The sequence below is a fragment of the Oryctolagus cuniculus genome, chromosome 15 (assembly GCF_051225735.1).
Source record: "Oryctolagus cuniculus isolate XC-2025 breed Fujian yellow rabbit chromosome 15, ASM5122573v1, whole genome shotgun sequence".
Taxonomy (NCBI): domain Eukaryota; kingdom Metazoa; phylum Chordata; class Mammalia; order Lagomorpha; family Leporidae; genus Oryctolagus; species Oryctolagus cuniculus.
The window spans coordinates 75035794-75052102 of record NC_142881.1 but is presented as its reverse complement, the minus strand read 5'-3'; the positions used below and the strand labels follow the sequence as shown (position 1 = coordinate 75052102).

General features: G+C 44.4%; 1 long non-coding RNA gene across 1 annotated transcript in view; it reads right to left on the bottom strand.

The window, feature by feature from the left end:
- Nucleotides 1-443: 443 nt before the first annotated feature.
- Nucleotides 444-16309, bottom strand: part of LOC149122075 (uncharacterized) — a 28489-nt gene continuing 12623 nt past the window's right edge. Inside the window, exon 3 of the long non-coding RNA XR_016221727.1 lies at nt 444-706. This is a non-coding gene — a long non-coding RNA (uncharacterized LOC149122075). The remainder of the gene's footprint in view (nt 707-16309) is intronic.

The window sequence follows — 16309 nt, the reverse complement described above, 5'->3', positions numbered from 1 at the left end:
TTCACTCCCCAAATAGCTACAATGGCCAGGGCCAAAATCTAGAGCTGGATCCCAATCCAGGTCTCCTCCATGAGTGGCAGGAACCCAACCACTTGAGCTCCAGGAAGCGGGAGTCAGGAGCTGAGTCAGTGCTCAAATCTAACTGCTCTAATGTGGGAATGCAGGTGTCAGCTGGGCCAGGTGCCAAATGACCACTCCTACACGCATCTTTCACTTCCGTTTTCCGTGAGCTTTTGGCAGTGTCCTCATGAAAGTAAATTTAACAGAGGATGTTGAGCATATGGATTTGTGGAGCAGATACAACATCTTGAATGATGCGTCACTGAGGTAGAACATGAGGAAGCAGTGCCCACACTAGATCAGGGAACAAAGTGAAACATTAGAGTTATGCAGATTTAGAAGTTTTAAAGAAGGGGCCAAGCAGAGTTAAAACTTACCCGGTGTTGGTGCTTGAGCCCAGAGGGCAGGACTCAGGGGCCCAGGCCAATCCTCCAAGGAGACAGTATCTGGTGGGTGCTGGTGCCTCTGAGACACACAGAAGAATGTTGGCTCTGCAAGTGTCCGAGAAACTGCAAAGCGGCTCCAGCTGCTGCTTCGGGAAGAAAGTGCCCTGGCATGTAGGAAGTGCTGCTGGGGTGATGCCCCCAGGAAGAAGAAGCAGATGAGGAGGGTGTCTCCTGTCCCTTCCCCAGCTGTGAGCCTCACGCTGTACAAACAGAAATACAAGGGAACATCACATGAGTTAGCAGCATCAGGGAACCATGCTATAAGAATAGGCCTTTGATTTCATAAGCCATGAGCTTGAGTGACTGGTGCTAGCCAGGTGCCCAGTGTCCAGGCAGCATGGTGCTCATCACCAGATGTCACAGGAACCTGCCAAGAGGAACAGGAACCCTCATGGGAAGTAGAATTCCCTTGCCAACCTCCCTGGAGGCCAAATGAAACCTCCACCAAAGGAAAAATCAGTTCTGGTAAGGAGTTGGAACCTTGAATTAAACCAAATGATTAGTTTATTAAACAACACTGAGGTGACATGAAAATGGCTTTTTAAATGAATGAGGTAGCTTTAGATAAACAATATGTATTTATCTCCAACACCCCCCCTTCTCTCTCTTCTCTCTCTCTCTCTCTCTCTCTCTCTCTCTCTCTCACACACACACACACACACACACAATGCAATGCTGTGACCCCCCAGTCCTGGATGTTACGCTCATTTGGGGAGTGAATCAGCAGGTGGGAGCTTTCCCTGTCTCCTCCAGTCTATGTGTGTTTGTCAAATAATTAATAAATATAGGGGTAGGTGCTGTGACATAGTGGCTAAGCCTCCGCCTGCAGTGCAGGCACCTCATATGGGCACCAGTTCTAGTCCCAGCTATTCCACTTCTGATCCAGCTTTCTGCTATGTCCTGGGAAAGCAGTGGAAAAGGGGAGAAACTCCTGGCTCCTAGCTTTGGATTGGCCTAGCTCCAGCCACTGCCTATGACACCAGCATCCCATATGGGCGCTGGTTCAAGTCCAGGCTGCTCTACTTCTGATCTAGCTCCCCACTGATGTGTTTGGGAAAGGAGCAGCAGATGGCCCTGGTGCTTGGGCCCTTGCACCCACATGGGAGACCTGGAAGAAGTTTCTGGCTGTCGGCTTTGGCCTGGCCCCAGCTCTGGCCATTTGGGGAGTGAACCAGCAGATAGAATAGAAATCTCTCTCTCTCTCTCTCTCTCTAACTCTACCTTTCAAATAAAATAAAAGGAATCTTAAAAAAATATTGACCAAAGTCATACATCTAAGAAGCAGTTAAACTGGTACTCAAATTCCAATGTTCCACTTCCAACCTACTGCCCCTTCTCCCACCCCATGTTAATCAGTTGACAAACAAGTGCAAACTTAAATGACCACAAATGACAAGAAAACAGTGCTGAAGTGCTCCATGATTGGTCAGCTGTTCTCACCTCTGTCTTTAAGACAAAACAAAGAAAGTAGTTTGGAAAGGAAATAGCACAGGCCAAGAGAAAGCATTCGCAACTCCATTGCAGATCATCTGCAAAAAGGTTATTTGCATTTCGTTTTATCTATCCAATTTTTCTTACACAATTGCCTAGTGTTATCTTGAGATCTAAATTAATTAAAGTTGGCCAAAGGGCACAGAGACAAGGAAGCAGACTTTGTTTCAGCTGTTCCCCATCAGTGCTGCTCTTCAGCACTGCAGGAGCTGCAGAAGGCGCCTCTAAGTAATTTTCCCCCCTCTGCCTATGTTCACATTGTCTCTGCATCTCCCCTTCTTTCAGCTCATCCATTTGAAAGTGGCACCTGTGTAACCAGCCCGCTCTCTCCCTCCCTGTCTCTCTGTGCCCATCATTGAAATTACACTTGAAAATGCCTTTTTTTTTCTCTACAACTCTTAGCTCCCGAGCCAAGAAAATCTCATTGCCTTTGGAACACCTGCATTCAGAGAGTTTACAGGTGAGTTGACACCGACATCAGAGTCAGCTCATTGTCCACCACCATGGACCGAAAGCTCCTCCTGCAATCGGTGTTGCACTGCAGTCTCAGGATCCAGCTGCAGACCTGAGCACTGCTCACAGCTATGCCTCACTCATCTGCTGGCCCCCAGGCTCGCAACCCCACTTGCACCACCTCTTCCTTACCCCTGCTGCACACCCAGTGGTCTACAAACACGCTTCTGCCTCGCAACTTTTCCTGCAGTGTGCTGACAGGATGACTATCCTAAAACACAAATATTTTCCTAAAAGTCCCCAATAGTAGAAACTTCATAGCATTCTCCTACCTCATTTTTTTGATAAATATTTCTTGGTTCCAAGTATTTTGATTATACCAGCTTCAGGCCCGTTTTGCAAGTTCACCTTTGTCCTCATCCAAACCGTACTGTCTGCAGGTTCCTTAATTCTCTTTGTTGCCTGTCACACACTGGGATTTCAAAGATGGTATGTTTCTGCTCCCAGTGCTTGCTTGCTTCATTATTAAATTTGGCCAAGGCTCACTGGAAATGTCACACTCTTGCTGCTGCTGTCCAGGATCCTCAGACAAAATCAATTGCTCCCTCTTCTCTTTGCGAATGTGCATAAGGTCCGGGCATTGCACAGGCACAGATTGCAGTAGTCTATAAAAAGAATTAATTAGTGTATGATCCTCACTGTATCTTGATATTGGTTAGGCCCATAGCGGACTGCTTCACTCTTAAGAACATTAATATCTTGTTTCTTCACTTCACAGACAAAGACACAATTCCTAGTTAGGATGTCAAGTTTCAAAATTTTAAGAGGGGTGGATCTTTAGCCTAAAGGTTAAAATGTCTGCATCTCACATCAGAATTTCTGGATTCAATTTCCAGTTCTAATTCCTGACTCCAGCTTCTTGCTGATTTAGTCCCTGGAAAGTAGTTATGACAACTCAAGTCACTGGGTTCCTGCCACCTATGCAGGATGCAGGAGACTTGAACTGAGTTCCTGGATCCCAGCATCTGCCCTGGCCCAGACCTGTACATGTAGCACTGTGGGCATTTGGGGAGTGATCCAGTGGAGGAGCTCTCTCTCTCTGCTCTCTCTCTCTCTCTCTCTCTCTCTCTCTTTCTCTCTGTGTGTGTAAGTAATAAATCAATCACAGTTTCTAGGACAGGTATTTGACATAGCAATTAGGATACCAGTTATGATACCCCTATTCCATGTTGGAGCACTAGGTTTGAGTTTGTGATTCTAATTTCATGCTCTAATGCAGACTCTGGGAGGCAGAGGGTGATGGCTGAAATGGCTGGGGCCCCTGTCACCCATGTGGAAGACCAGGATTGAATTCCTGGCTCCCAGCTTTAGCCTGGCCCAGCCTCAGCTGTTGTGGAAACTTAGTGAATGAACCAACAGATGGATACTAGCTTGCTGTCTTTCTCTTTCTCTCTCTCTCTCTGTGCCTCTGAAATAATAAATAATATTATTATTATTGAAATAATAAAAATAACAATAATTTCCAGAAGTAACATTGGTTATTTGAAGAATGGAGTCCCAGGATTCTTCTCTCTTTATTAGTCATTCCTGGAAGACAGGAGAACAAAAAGAACATCAAAGTTCTTTCTAGAGCTTCCACTATATCAGGTGTCTTTGGGGTCTCTGACCTGGCAAAGGTTGCTTGTGACTGTCTCAAATCTTTAGTTTCAGTTTATTTTTTGAAAGATTCATTTATTTATTTGATAGGCAGAGTTACAGACAGAGAGAGGGAGAGACAGAGAAAGAGGTTTTTCATCCAATGGTTCGTTCCTCAGATGGCCACAACAGCCAGTACCAGGCCAATCCAAAGCCAGGAGCTTTTTCTGAGTCTCCCTCACAGGTACAGGAGCCCAAGCTAGGTCTGAGGCAGATTCATCGTTCTTGGCAACACAAGCCAGAAAACATCAATTCCTGATGACTTACTTTAAAATCCTGCTTTTGGATCTGGTAAACTTCGTTTTATAAACAGCATCTATAGTGTATCAGTGTTTTGGTAAGAATTTTCATTTCAGTATTCTGTTATACACCAATTCACACATGTAAAATAGAAGGCAACATGAAAGTGCTTTTCCTAAATAATCTTTCTTGTTATAGTTGTAAGTTTACTTTTTAATTTTAAAATTTAAAAGATAAATAACATCTGCCACCCTGGAAATTATTAGGTGCTAGAAATATCAGAAAAGGGTATTTAAGAGCATATTATAAGAATACACAGGAGCCGGCACCGCGGCTCACTAGGCTAATCCTCCGCCTTGTGGCGCCGGCACACCAGGTTCTAGTTCCGGTCGGGGCACTGGATTCTCTCCCAGTTGCCCCTCTTCCAGGCCAGCTCTCTGCTGTCGCCTGGGAGTGCAGTGGAGGATGGCCCAAGTGCTTGGGCCCTGCACCCCATGGGAGACCAGGAGGAAGCACCTGGCTCCTGCCTTCAGATCAGCGTGGTGCACCGGCCGCAGCGGCCATTGGAGGGTGAACCAATGGCAAAGGAAGACCTTTCTCTCTGTCTCTCTCTCTCTCACTGTCCACTCTGCCTGTCAAAAAAAAAAAAAAAAAAAAAAAAGAATACACAGGAAAATAAACCAATAAAACACAGTAAAGATAGCAATATCACCAAAATATTAACAAAAACAACAAATTTGATATTCCAGATCTGTAAAATCTTTTAATTAAAATATGCTTATCAACATATGGGTTTAATTATGGCATAGCAAGGACAGAAATGAATCAATGAACACAAAAATATGTCAATATGCTTCTTGCAATATAAAAATTATTAAAACAATAGGTCAAATGGAATTTAAGGCCCTGAGAGACAATTTATAAGAGTCAAAAAAAAAAAACACAACAACAACAACAAAAAAAAAAAACAAACAACTAGAGTCCCAGAAGAGAGGACGAGAGAAAGGAGGGCACAAATATTGAAAGAATTATTCCCAAATTTGTTCAAAAGCAATTAGATTCAAGCATCCCAGGAAACCCTGAACATCATACCTTTGTGGAGCACCCTACCTTGGCGTATCATAATCAAATTGCAGAAAACAATACAAAGAGCAAAACTGTGAGAGCAACCAGGTTGTATCACTGCATTACATGCAGGAAAGTAATAACTTGAAGGACGGTTGACTTCCGACTCAAAACTGTGGTGATCAGAGAACAGTGGGATGACCTCTGTTAAAGGTTGTTAAACTGTCAACGTTCTGTTATGGGAGGAGAAAAGCAGGGAGATACTGGGCAAAAGATGAGGAATTTCAGCTGAACAAGATAGACTAGCTCAGGAGATCTATATTACAACACAGTGACTGTAGTTAATAACAATGTATTTTACACTTGAGAATGTTCAGAAAAGGCTGATTTTAAGTGTTCTTGACTATGTAAAGTAACACTTGTATTATTCAGTTTGATTGAACCATTTCACAATGTAGACATATTTCAAGGACTTCATGTTGTATACCATAAATATATACTTCTGTTTATCTGATTCATCTGAAAAAATCAGAGAAATCTCTCATGCAACAAGATAAATTGAGCCGCGGCTCAATAGGTTAATCTTCCACCTGTGGCACCTGCACCCCAGGTTCTAGTCCCAGTCAGGGTGCTGGATTCTGTCCCTGTTGCTCCTCTTCCAGGCCAGCTCTCTGCTGTGGCCTGGGAGTGCAGTGGAGGATGGCCCAAGTCCTTGGGCCCTGCACCCAAATGGGAGATCAGGAAAAGCACCTGGCTCCTGGCTTTGGATCAGCGAGGTGCACCGGCTGCAGTGCACCAGCCGCAGTGCGCTGGCCACAGTGGCCACTGGGGGGGGGGGGTGAACCAATGGAAAAAGAAAGACCTTTCTCTCTGTCTCTCTCTCTCATTGTCCACTCTGCCTGTCCAAAAAAAAAAGAAAAAAAAAAAAGAAAAAGAACAAAAGAAAGAAAGAAAAAGATATTTGTTGACCCAGAATTCCATAGGCAGCAAAGACATTTTAATAAATGAGAGCAAAATAGATATGTTTGGATGAAGGGAAACAATTTGAATTTACTGCCGATAGGACTATAGCACAAGAAATGTCACAGACATTCTTTCAGCCTGTAAAAAATATCAGAGAGAAACCTGAGCCTTTGCAAATAAGAACACTTGAAATGATAAATAATTGGCTACTTTTTATGTTAACTTCTTTAAAAATCCATATACTTTTTAAAGCAAGCACTATAAATTGTTACCTTTTAAGGCAAGAAGATGTAGTACAGATGACAACTGAAACATACAAGGTGGTTTGAGTAGATAATTATTTGATTGAGACTTGCACTGTGGCACAGCAGATTAAGTTACTGCTTGCAACATCAGCATTCCATTAGAGCACTTGTTCAAGTCTTAGCACCTGGGAAAGGAGCAGAAGATACCCCAGGTACCTGGGCCACTGCCACCCACAGGGGAGACCTGGGCAGAGCTCTGGGCTCCTGGTTTTGGCATGGATAGGCCCTGGCCCTTGTGGTCATTTTGGGGAGCAAACCAGTAGATAGAAGATACCTTTCCCTCTGTGTCTTGCCTCTGTCCTGTCTGTGTCTCTGCTTATCAAATAAGTAGAAATAAATCTTTAAGTATAATAAAAATAAATATTATTTTTACTGCAGAAGTTTTTGTAAATGCCCGTTTGCTATGTTTTGACATGAGTATAGAATGTTATCAAAAATGCTTTGTTTACATATGTGATAGTCATCACATGATTTTTCTCCTTTGTTTTATGAAAGTGTGATAACACTGATTTATTGTCAAATGTCAAATGAACATTATGGATCTTGATAAATATTATCTGTTTTTTTTTTTTTTGACAGGCAGAGTGGACAGTGAGAGAGAGAAAGAGACAGAGAGAAAGGTCTTCCTTTGCCGTTGGTTCACCCTCCAATGGCCGCCATGGCCGGTGCGCTGTGGCCAGTGCACCACGCCTATCCGAAGGCAGGAGCCAGGTGCTTCTCCTGGTCTCCCATGGGGTGCAGGGCCCAAGCACTTGGGCCATCCTCCACTGCACTCCCGGGCCACAGCAGAGAGCTGGCCTGGAAGAGGGGCAACCGGGACAGAATCTGGTGCCCTGACCGGGACTAGAACCCAGTGTGCAGGCGCCGCTAGGTGGAGGATTAGCCTATTGAGCCATGGCGTCGGCCACCTGTTCTTGACATAGTAACTTTTCAGTATCTCATTGAATTTGATTTGTTACTGTTTTATGTAGTATTTCTATATCAGAACATTCTAATACAATAAAATCAATTTTTCTCTTAATAGATAAAATTTTTAAAGATTTATTTATTTGAAAGGCAGTGAGAGAGAGAGAGGGAGACACACAAGGAGAAGTCGATCCACTGGTTCACTTCCCAGATGGCCATAACACCTGGAGCCAGGCCTTTGTGAAGCCAGGAGCTTCTTCCAGGTTCCCACACATGGATCCAGGGGCCCAAACACTTGTACCATCTTCCACTGCTTTCCTAGGTGCATTAGGGATCTGGATAGGAAGTGGAACAGCCAGGACTTGAACTAGCACCTGTGTAGGATGCTTGGAGCCATAGGCAGAGGATTAATGTACTATACCACAGAGCTGGCCCCTAAGGAAATATTTTAATTATGTAAGTTTAAAACTTAATTACCTCGCTTTCTTTCAACATTGTTTCATTATGAATGGCAAAAAGACAAAAAGAGCATCACCCTTCACCCAACAACTCCTAAGAGAGGAATTGTCAACAGCATTATGAGAACAAGAGATCAAAGAGCGTGGCATTCTCAATAACACAGAGGACGTATCCTGAGTGAAACAAGAGGAGAACGCCTTAAGCAAATGAAAGACAGAGATGAAAATTCAATAAAATGACATAAGGAATACAGAGGGGAGATTTACAGGGCACTAGTTGATCAGAGAAGGATTTTCAAAGCATCCAAACAACACAAAAACAAATGCAAACCCAGGTAAGAAGACAGCATGACTGACGTGGATGCACACAGAATCAGTAGGGCTTTCGGTTCACAGGGCGATTTTAAAGCTGTGCACTTAACATCCTTTTAACAACTCCACTGAAATGAATAATGAAATATTAAATTGGGAGAAGCACATACCACTACTTGAAACTAAGGAAGCCTGGTGCCTGAAGCTAAGGAACACCTTAAGAGTCCGAAGGCTGGCGTGAAAGCTCAGCATAAAATAAAGGATCAGCCCAGTGTTGCAGAGCTGCCCATGCACAGGGGCGGGTGGAGAGCGTCCAGCAGAATCTCAGTTTCAGTGCTGAGTTCTGAGAGCAGAGCCGAAGGCAACCTTTGGCTGAGTGCAGCTGTGGCCCCGCCAGGGCCAGTGGTAACCGGCACAGTGGACCTGCCCTTGTGGCTGCCACACCAGAGGAACGAGGGGCTGTGTCCCGGCAGGCACCTCCCAAGAAAGGATCTGTCTTTTTACAAAACAGGCTGTCTTCCAGATGTGCCTCAGCTAGTATACACCCCCCAAAAAGGAGAAAAGCCAGAGCAGGCTTTAGCAGAGAGGCAAAGCTCTCCGTTGCACCTGTGTACGGGTGTGCAGATACATTTACCACTTGCTATGATTTCAGTGTTGTTTTTCCACACCAAAACTGAGGTGTAGGCTTAATTCTCTGATGCAACAATGGTATTGGGGTGGCAGGGCCTTTAAGAGAGATGACTAGGCCAAGAAACATTCGAACAGTTCCTCCTCTTGTGGTTCTAGGTTAGTGCTTGCCAGAGTGGGTTATTATGTAGGAGATTGCTCCCCTGGTTCCCTCTCTTGCTTCCTCTCTTACCATGTGATTTCTCCCACACATGCCTGCCCATGAGATAATATCTGCCACATTAGGACCCAGCATGAGGTCCTCACCAGTGAGCTAAATCAACCTTCTGTTTCTTTTTCAGTGACTCAGGTAATCTGTCACAGCAACACAAAACACAGAGACACCGTTCCATCACCCTTGCTTGCTCAAACTACTACAGGTGCCAGCCTCAAAGAAAAAGTTCCACAAGGCTCAACATGCTCCTTTCACTCACCCAGCCTTGCAGATGAGAGCAAGGCACTGCCAGAAATCCAACGGTGAGAGAGGAAGCCACAGTGTGAACCAAGGAGCCCACACTCCATATAACCACCCTCTCTGGAGAGCCCTAAGCTGGAGTCGCAAGAGCTAGAAGCCCAGGGGACTGCATTAATCTGCCTTAAAGACCTAATCTCTTTTCTTCAAGGCACCACTGCCTCAGTAACATTTTGTCAGGGACGTAAGCCTCAACGTGAGTTTTCCTGCAGACAAACCACATTCAAACCATAGCAAGGGGTAACTGTATCTGCACACCTACACAGGTAGTCACACCCATCTTCAGTCTCCCTATCAGATAAACATAGAGACCCTTTAGTGACAGCGAACAGAAAAGCAACACATCATGTGATTATGAGAAACGTGTGAAAACAATCAAATGTTTTTTTCTTCTAAAACAAATATATTCTAAGAACTCAAAAAAAAAACCCTCAGGAAACATTTTGCTTTACTCAAGATCTGAGTTTCATTGTGCACAGGGAAAAATGAACAGTTAGAAAATATTGCCTTCAAATGAAAATGCAGAATACAAAAAAAAAGCAGGAAGGCTATGAAGGCAGCAGGTGTCAGGCTGGAAACTATAGAAAACACTGAGGGAACAGCGCTGTGGCGTAGCAGGTAAAGCCACTGCCTGCAGTGCCGACATTATATGAGGGCATGGGTTTGAGTCCCAGCTGCTCCTCATTCAATCCAGCTCTCTGCTATGGCCTGGGAAAGCAGTAGAAGATGGCCCAAGTCCTTAGGCCCCTGCACCTGTGTGGGAGACCTGGAAGAACCTCCTGGCTCATGGCTTCAGATCAGCACAGCTCTGGCCATTGTAGCCAATTAGAGAGTGAACCAGCAGATATTCCCTCTCTCTCTCTCTCTCTCTCTGCCTCTCCTCCTCTCTCTGTGTAACTCTGACTTTCAAATAAATAAATAAATCTTGAAAAAAAAAAACACTGAATGAATCTAGTTTGGAACAAATCAGAGATTAGCAGAAAAGTATATGGACTGAGTCTCAGATCATGGATAGAATCCATGAAGACATACTACTTATCTGTATTTATCCTTAAAGACACACATTTAAGAGTTTAAAAAAAAAACACCCTGAAACAGATGAATAAACAAAAAAGAAAGAAAAAACCCACTGAACTGAGGAATAAGTCTTCACATCAAAAGACTCTGTCAAAACAATTCTACCCAGGATGAGCATGGGGTACTTTGTGAATTTAAAAAATGAAAAGAAAGGGGCCGGTGCTATGGCATAGGGGGTTAAAGCCCCAGCCTGCAGCACTGGCATCCCATATGGGTGCTGGTTATAGTCCCAGCTGCTTCACTTCCCATCCAGCTCCCAACTAATGGCCTGGGAAAGCCATGGAGGATGGCCTCAGTAACTGGGCCCATGCACCCATGTGGGAGATTCGGAAGAAGCTCCTGGCTCCTGGCTTCAGATCGGCCCAGCTCCAGCTGTTTTGGGGAGTGAACCAATGGATGGAAGACCTCTCTCTCTCTCTCTCTCTCTCTCTCTGTGTGTGTGTGTGTGTGTGTGTCTACCTCTCTCTGTAACTCTTTCAAATAAATAAATTATAAATAAACAAATTCAAAAAATGAAAGGAAGAAGAGAATGTGAGTTCTCATTCAGAAATCCCTTTTGTTTTCTCCCAGCTCTTATAAAACTTATGAAATTACTAACGTAGGAGAAATCAGGCAGTTGTGTTAAAATATTACAAACTGCCATCAAAGAGCCAGCACCTGTGGTGCAGCAGGTTAACACCTTGGCCTGAAATGCTGGCATCCCATATGGGTGCTGGTTTGAGACCCAGCTGCTCCACTTCCAATCCAGCTCTCTGCTATGGCCTGGGAAAACAGTGGAAGATGGCCCAAGTCCTTGGGCCCCTGCACCATCGTGAAAGACCTGGAAGAAGCCCCTGGCTCTTGGCTTTGGATTGGCGCAGCTCTGGCCGTCGTGGCCAAATGGGAGTGAACCAATGGATGGAAGACCTCTCTGTCTCTCTGCTTCTCCTCTCTCTGTGTAACTCTCACTTTCAAATACATAAGTAAATCTTTAAAATAAAAAATTGCCATTGAAGTGAAAAAATGTGGAGTGATTCTAGAAAATATTAAGTTAATGGAATAACACTGATCCCTGAACCTGATAAAACTATATATATAAAACCTATAAAAACAACAGGGAGGCATCTCAAGTGTTGTTTGTCCAAAAGAATCCTTTTAAAACCAAGTCATAGAAAGCAGCAGCAAGGATCCCAGTGTGAGACTGTTTTACTGCGTCATTAATTAGAGGGCTACAGGATGGCTGCTGCAACTCCTTGCTCTCAACCCTTCTGTTGTTGCCATTTTCCAACTGGATAATGTCCGCAGGACATCTCTCTACAGATGGCCGGAGTTCCGCCAGGTGGCGCTGTAGTGGGATGGCTGGGGGCTCACTGTGAGCACTGGGCAGCCAACACGTGGTCTGCAGTAGCTCCCTAGGTGCCTCTGTGAGGAAACTTGCCTGCTCATACCTTCCTGAACGCTGGACACGGTGGCCTCAGCAGTCACTGCTATGACAGTAGTGTCACATGTGTCCCCTGGACAGTAATCATTCTGAATCTCTAAGCTCCTTGATGCATGCAAATGAGCAAGCAAAAGAAATCACCAACACTGAAGGAAAAAAGTACTACTGAAAAAATGTAAGATCATGAAAGGGAGAAATCAAAGGAGAAAATCAAAATAAACAGAAAGGAGTAGCAACACCAAGGGAATCCGTTATATGGACCGCAGAGGGACTTTACCTATTTTGTGCTCATATTTCCATATAGATGAAAGGATTCTCAGAAAAGCAGAAAACAAAAGTGCAATTATTAAGATTAACTGTTAGAATAACAATACAAAGTTGGATGGCAGAATTGCCGTGGGTAAAGATTATTTTATTGATTTAGAAGTTAAACCTTTAAAAATAGTCCGGCATAAAGCTTAAATAGTCAAAGAAATAAAGGATTAAAAGACACAAAGCAGGAAACCTGGAGATTAGGTCTACAAAAGCCAGTGTCTGAAGCCAGTGGCTTTGTGGTACAGCAAGTTAAGCCACTGCTTGTGATCCAGCTTCCCATAAAAGTGCCAATTCCAGTCCCAGCTTCGCTACTTCTTTTTTTTTTTTCAAAGATTTATTTATTTATTTTGGAAGGCAGAGTTACAGAGAGGCAGAGAGAGAGAGAGAGAGGAGGCAGAGAGCGAGGTCTTACATCCTCTGGTTCACTCCCCAAATGGCTGCAATGGTTGGAGCTGAGCCAATCCAAAGCCAGGAGGCTGGACCTTCTTCTGGGTCTCTCACACAAGTATGTGGGCAAAAGTACTTGGGCCATCTTCCACTGCTTTCCTAGGCCATAGCAGAGAGCTGGATCAGAAGTGGAGCAGCCGGGACTCGAACCAGCACTGCAGGTGGCGGCTTTACCCACTAAGCCACAGTGCCAGCCCCTTTTCTACTTCTGATTCAGCTGGGGAGACAGTGAAATATGACCCAACTACTTGAGCCCCTGCCACCTATGTGGGAGAACAGGATGGAGTTCTCGGCCCAGTCCTGGCTGTTGCAGCCATTTGGGGAGTGAACCAGCAGATGCAAGATCTGTCTCTCTGCCTCTCCCTCTCACTGTGTCACATTGCATTTCAAATGAATTAATAAATAAATCTTAAACACTTTACATGTAGAGATTATACAAAAGAAATAAAAATTAGATAGCATAGCTCCAAAGAATTTGCGTATGAATTAAACATCTGCCATGAAAATGAAAATTGTGACAGAACATAGACGAATACCTTCATAACAGAGTAAAAGAATACTTGAACAAATTGCCAAACATGCAAAACTAAGGCAAAAGAGGGACACAATTGGCTATAGAAATTAACATTTTTATGACAAAGGCTAAAAAAATACACACACATACATGTGTGTGTGTGCATGTGTGTGTGTGTGTGTAAAATGGATTGGTGTATGAAACAAAGTATTGGGGCCGATGCTGTGGCATAGAGGGTGCTGGTTCAAGTCCCAGCTGTTCCTCTTCCCATCCAGCTCTCTGCTATGGCATGGGAAAACTGTGGAGGATGGCCCACGTCCTTGGGCCCCTGTGCCCACATGGGAGACCCAGAGGAAGCTCTTGGCTCCTGGCTTGTGATTGTCCCAGCTCCAGCCATTGCAGCCATTTGAGGAGTGAACCAGCAGATGAAACACCTTTCTCTCTGTCTCTCCCTCCCTTCCTCCCTCTCCCTCCCTCTCTCTCTCTCTCTTTAACTCTCTCAAATAAACAATACAAATCTTTAAAAACAAAGAAACAAAGTGCTGAAAATCAGCAAGAAAAAAAGACAAATCATAAAATGTACAAATGTCAAAGATGGGGCTATGCAATGACAAATAAATACATGAATGTGTATCTTCACAAGTAGACAAGAAAATGCATTTTTAAATTAAGATTAAATGTTACATTGTTGGGTTGTCAGAGTGGAAGTCTTAAATAAATGCAGGATGACAGGAAGTGCCAGTGAGGGTTTAGAATAATGGGTGCTCTCACAGACTGTTGGAGGACATGCCAGTTGGTGACAGGTTTTAGAAAGAACGTGTCCATTAATCAAAATGTAAAGGCAATTACACCAGTATATTAAAATTCATATACAAGAATGTTTACTGCTTCACTGATTATAATAGCCAAAATGAGGAAGCAACCTAAACATTGCCTGTAAAAAAGTGCTTCACTTAATTATTTGATAGCCATAAAATGGATTATTGTAAAATCATTAAAATATATATATGGGCCTCTCTACCCATTACAAAGACCCTAAGATACACTTTTGAGTGAAAAGAAGGAATCTTGCAGGATGGTTCACGTGGAATAATCTCATCTTTTTAAGCGCATGTGTTCAAATTGTGTCACTATGCACCTACCTACAGGCAAACTCACCACTGAAAGAACACCCCACACAGCTGATAGCAGTGACCAGCTAATAAGCAGGTTTGGGGAACCTTTTTCCCCCAATAAGGGCCATGTGGATATTTACAGCATCATTCCCAGGCCGTACAGCAGTATCCACTTAAAAGGCCTGCTGTAGATTCATGGAACTTTGAGTCCTGCCTGGACTTGCCTTGGCAGGGCCAGACCAAATGGTCTCACTAACCTCACATCCTCCAGCCCTGCAGGGGAGAACATGCCACACATCCCCTCATGGCACCTACAAGCCCGTGCAGCCATGGTCTTCACGATACAGCCCAACAGGACCAGAGAGTAGCGTCTGTAGCCCAGTTGGGGTGTGTTGATTTTCCTGATAGCCACGGGAATGATGTTTCTCCTCCACACAATTCATGGTGTTGGGGGACACAACATCCCTTATTCACTCCTTCTCTCAAGAACATCGAATCTGCTCTGTGATATTGGTGAGAATATTGCAACCAGTAAGCCTTGTCCCAAGAGGTTTCAGAAATGTGGACCTCACCCACCAAGGAAAGGCTGTTGGATGCTGTAGGAGACACTCTCCTTCTCAGAGACCACAGCTGTTTTGAGATTTATTTATTTATTTATTGGAAAAGCAAAAGTGTGTGTATGTGGGGAAAGGGGAGGGGAGAGAGAGAGAGAGAGGGTCCATCTACTGGTTCACTCCTTAAATGACTGCAACAGCTAGGTCTGAGCCAGGATGAAGCTGGGAGACTGGAACTCCAACTGGTACACCACATGGTAGCTGGGGCCCAAGGACTTGGACCATCATCGGCTACTTTCCCTGGTACATTAGCAGGGAGTTGGATTTGAGGCAGAGCAGCCAGGACTTGAACCAGCACTCTACTATGGAATGCTGACATTGCAAGTGGCAGCTTAACCTGCTACAACACAATGCTCGCCCTGAGCTGTGCTATTTTGGATGACCAAGTGGCAGATAATAAACAATAAAATATACAATAAAATAAACAATGAAACCAATCAAACATATAAAAAGTTACCTAAGTTAAAAACACTAATATCTGGATACCTGGGGCCTTGAATCTCTTTGCACAATAGTTGTCCATTAAACATCTACTAGGGGCTGGCGCCACAGCTCACTAGGCTAATCCTCTGCTTGCAGGACCGGCACACCGGGTTCTAGTCCTGGTCGGGGAGTCAGATTCTGTCCCGGTTGCCCCTCTTCCAGGCCAGCTCCCTGCTATGGCCCGGGAGTGCAGTGGAGGATGGCCCAAGTGCTTGGGCCCTGCACCACTGGCATGGGAGACCAGGAGAAGCACCTGGCTCCTGGCTTCAGATCAGTGCGGTGAACCGGCCACAGCAGCCATTGGGGGATGAACCAATAGCAAAGGAAGACCTTTCTCTCTGTCTCTCTCTCTCTCATTGTTCACTCTGCCTGTTAAAAAAAGAAAAAAAATCTATTAGGTAGGATGTGAAGTACCTCCTGTGTGGATCTTTTTAGCAAATCTTCCAGCCAGAACCTTTAATAGTTTAAATAACCTACCTGAGATAACACAACTGGTAAGGAGTGAACCCAAGCTCTGGAGTCTGCTTTTAACCACAACATCCACAGTTCCTCCTGTGGGGAGAGCTAAGGTGTCAGTGAAATCCCCAAATAAGCTGTTTGACCCTGCTAGTCAATTTCCCCCAGGCAGCGTGGGTACTTTTTTCTCTGATCCCCAGGCAAATCCCAACTCAATGACAATTCACTCTGCAGAGCGTCAGGGTTTTGTGTGCGTGCTGTACAACAAGCACTGACTATTGTGTGCTTGCCTTTCCCTTTCCATTCTTCCTCCAGGTTCTTTCTTTAGTTGAGAGG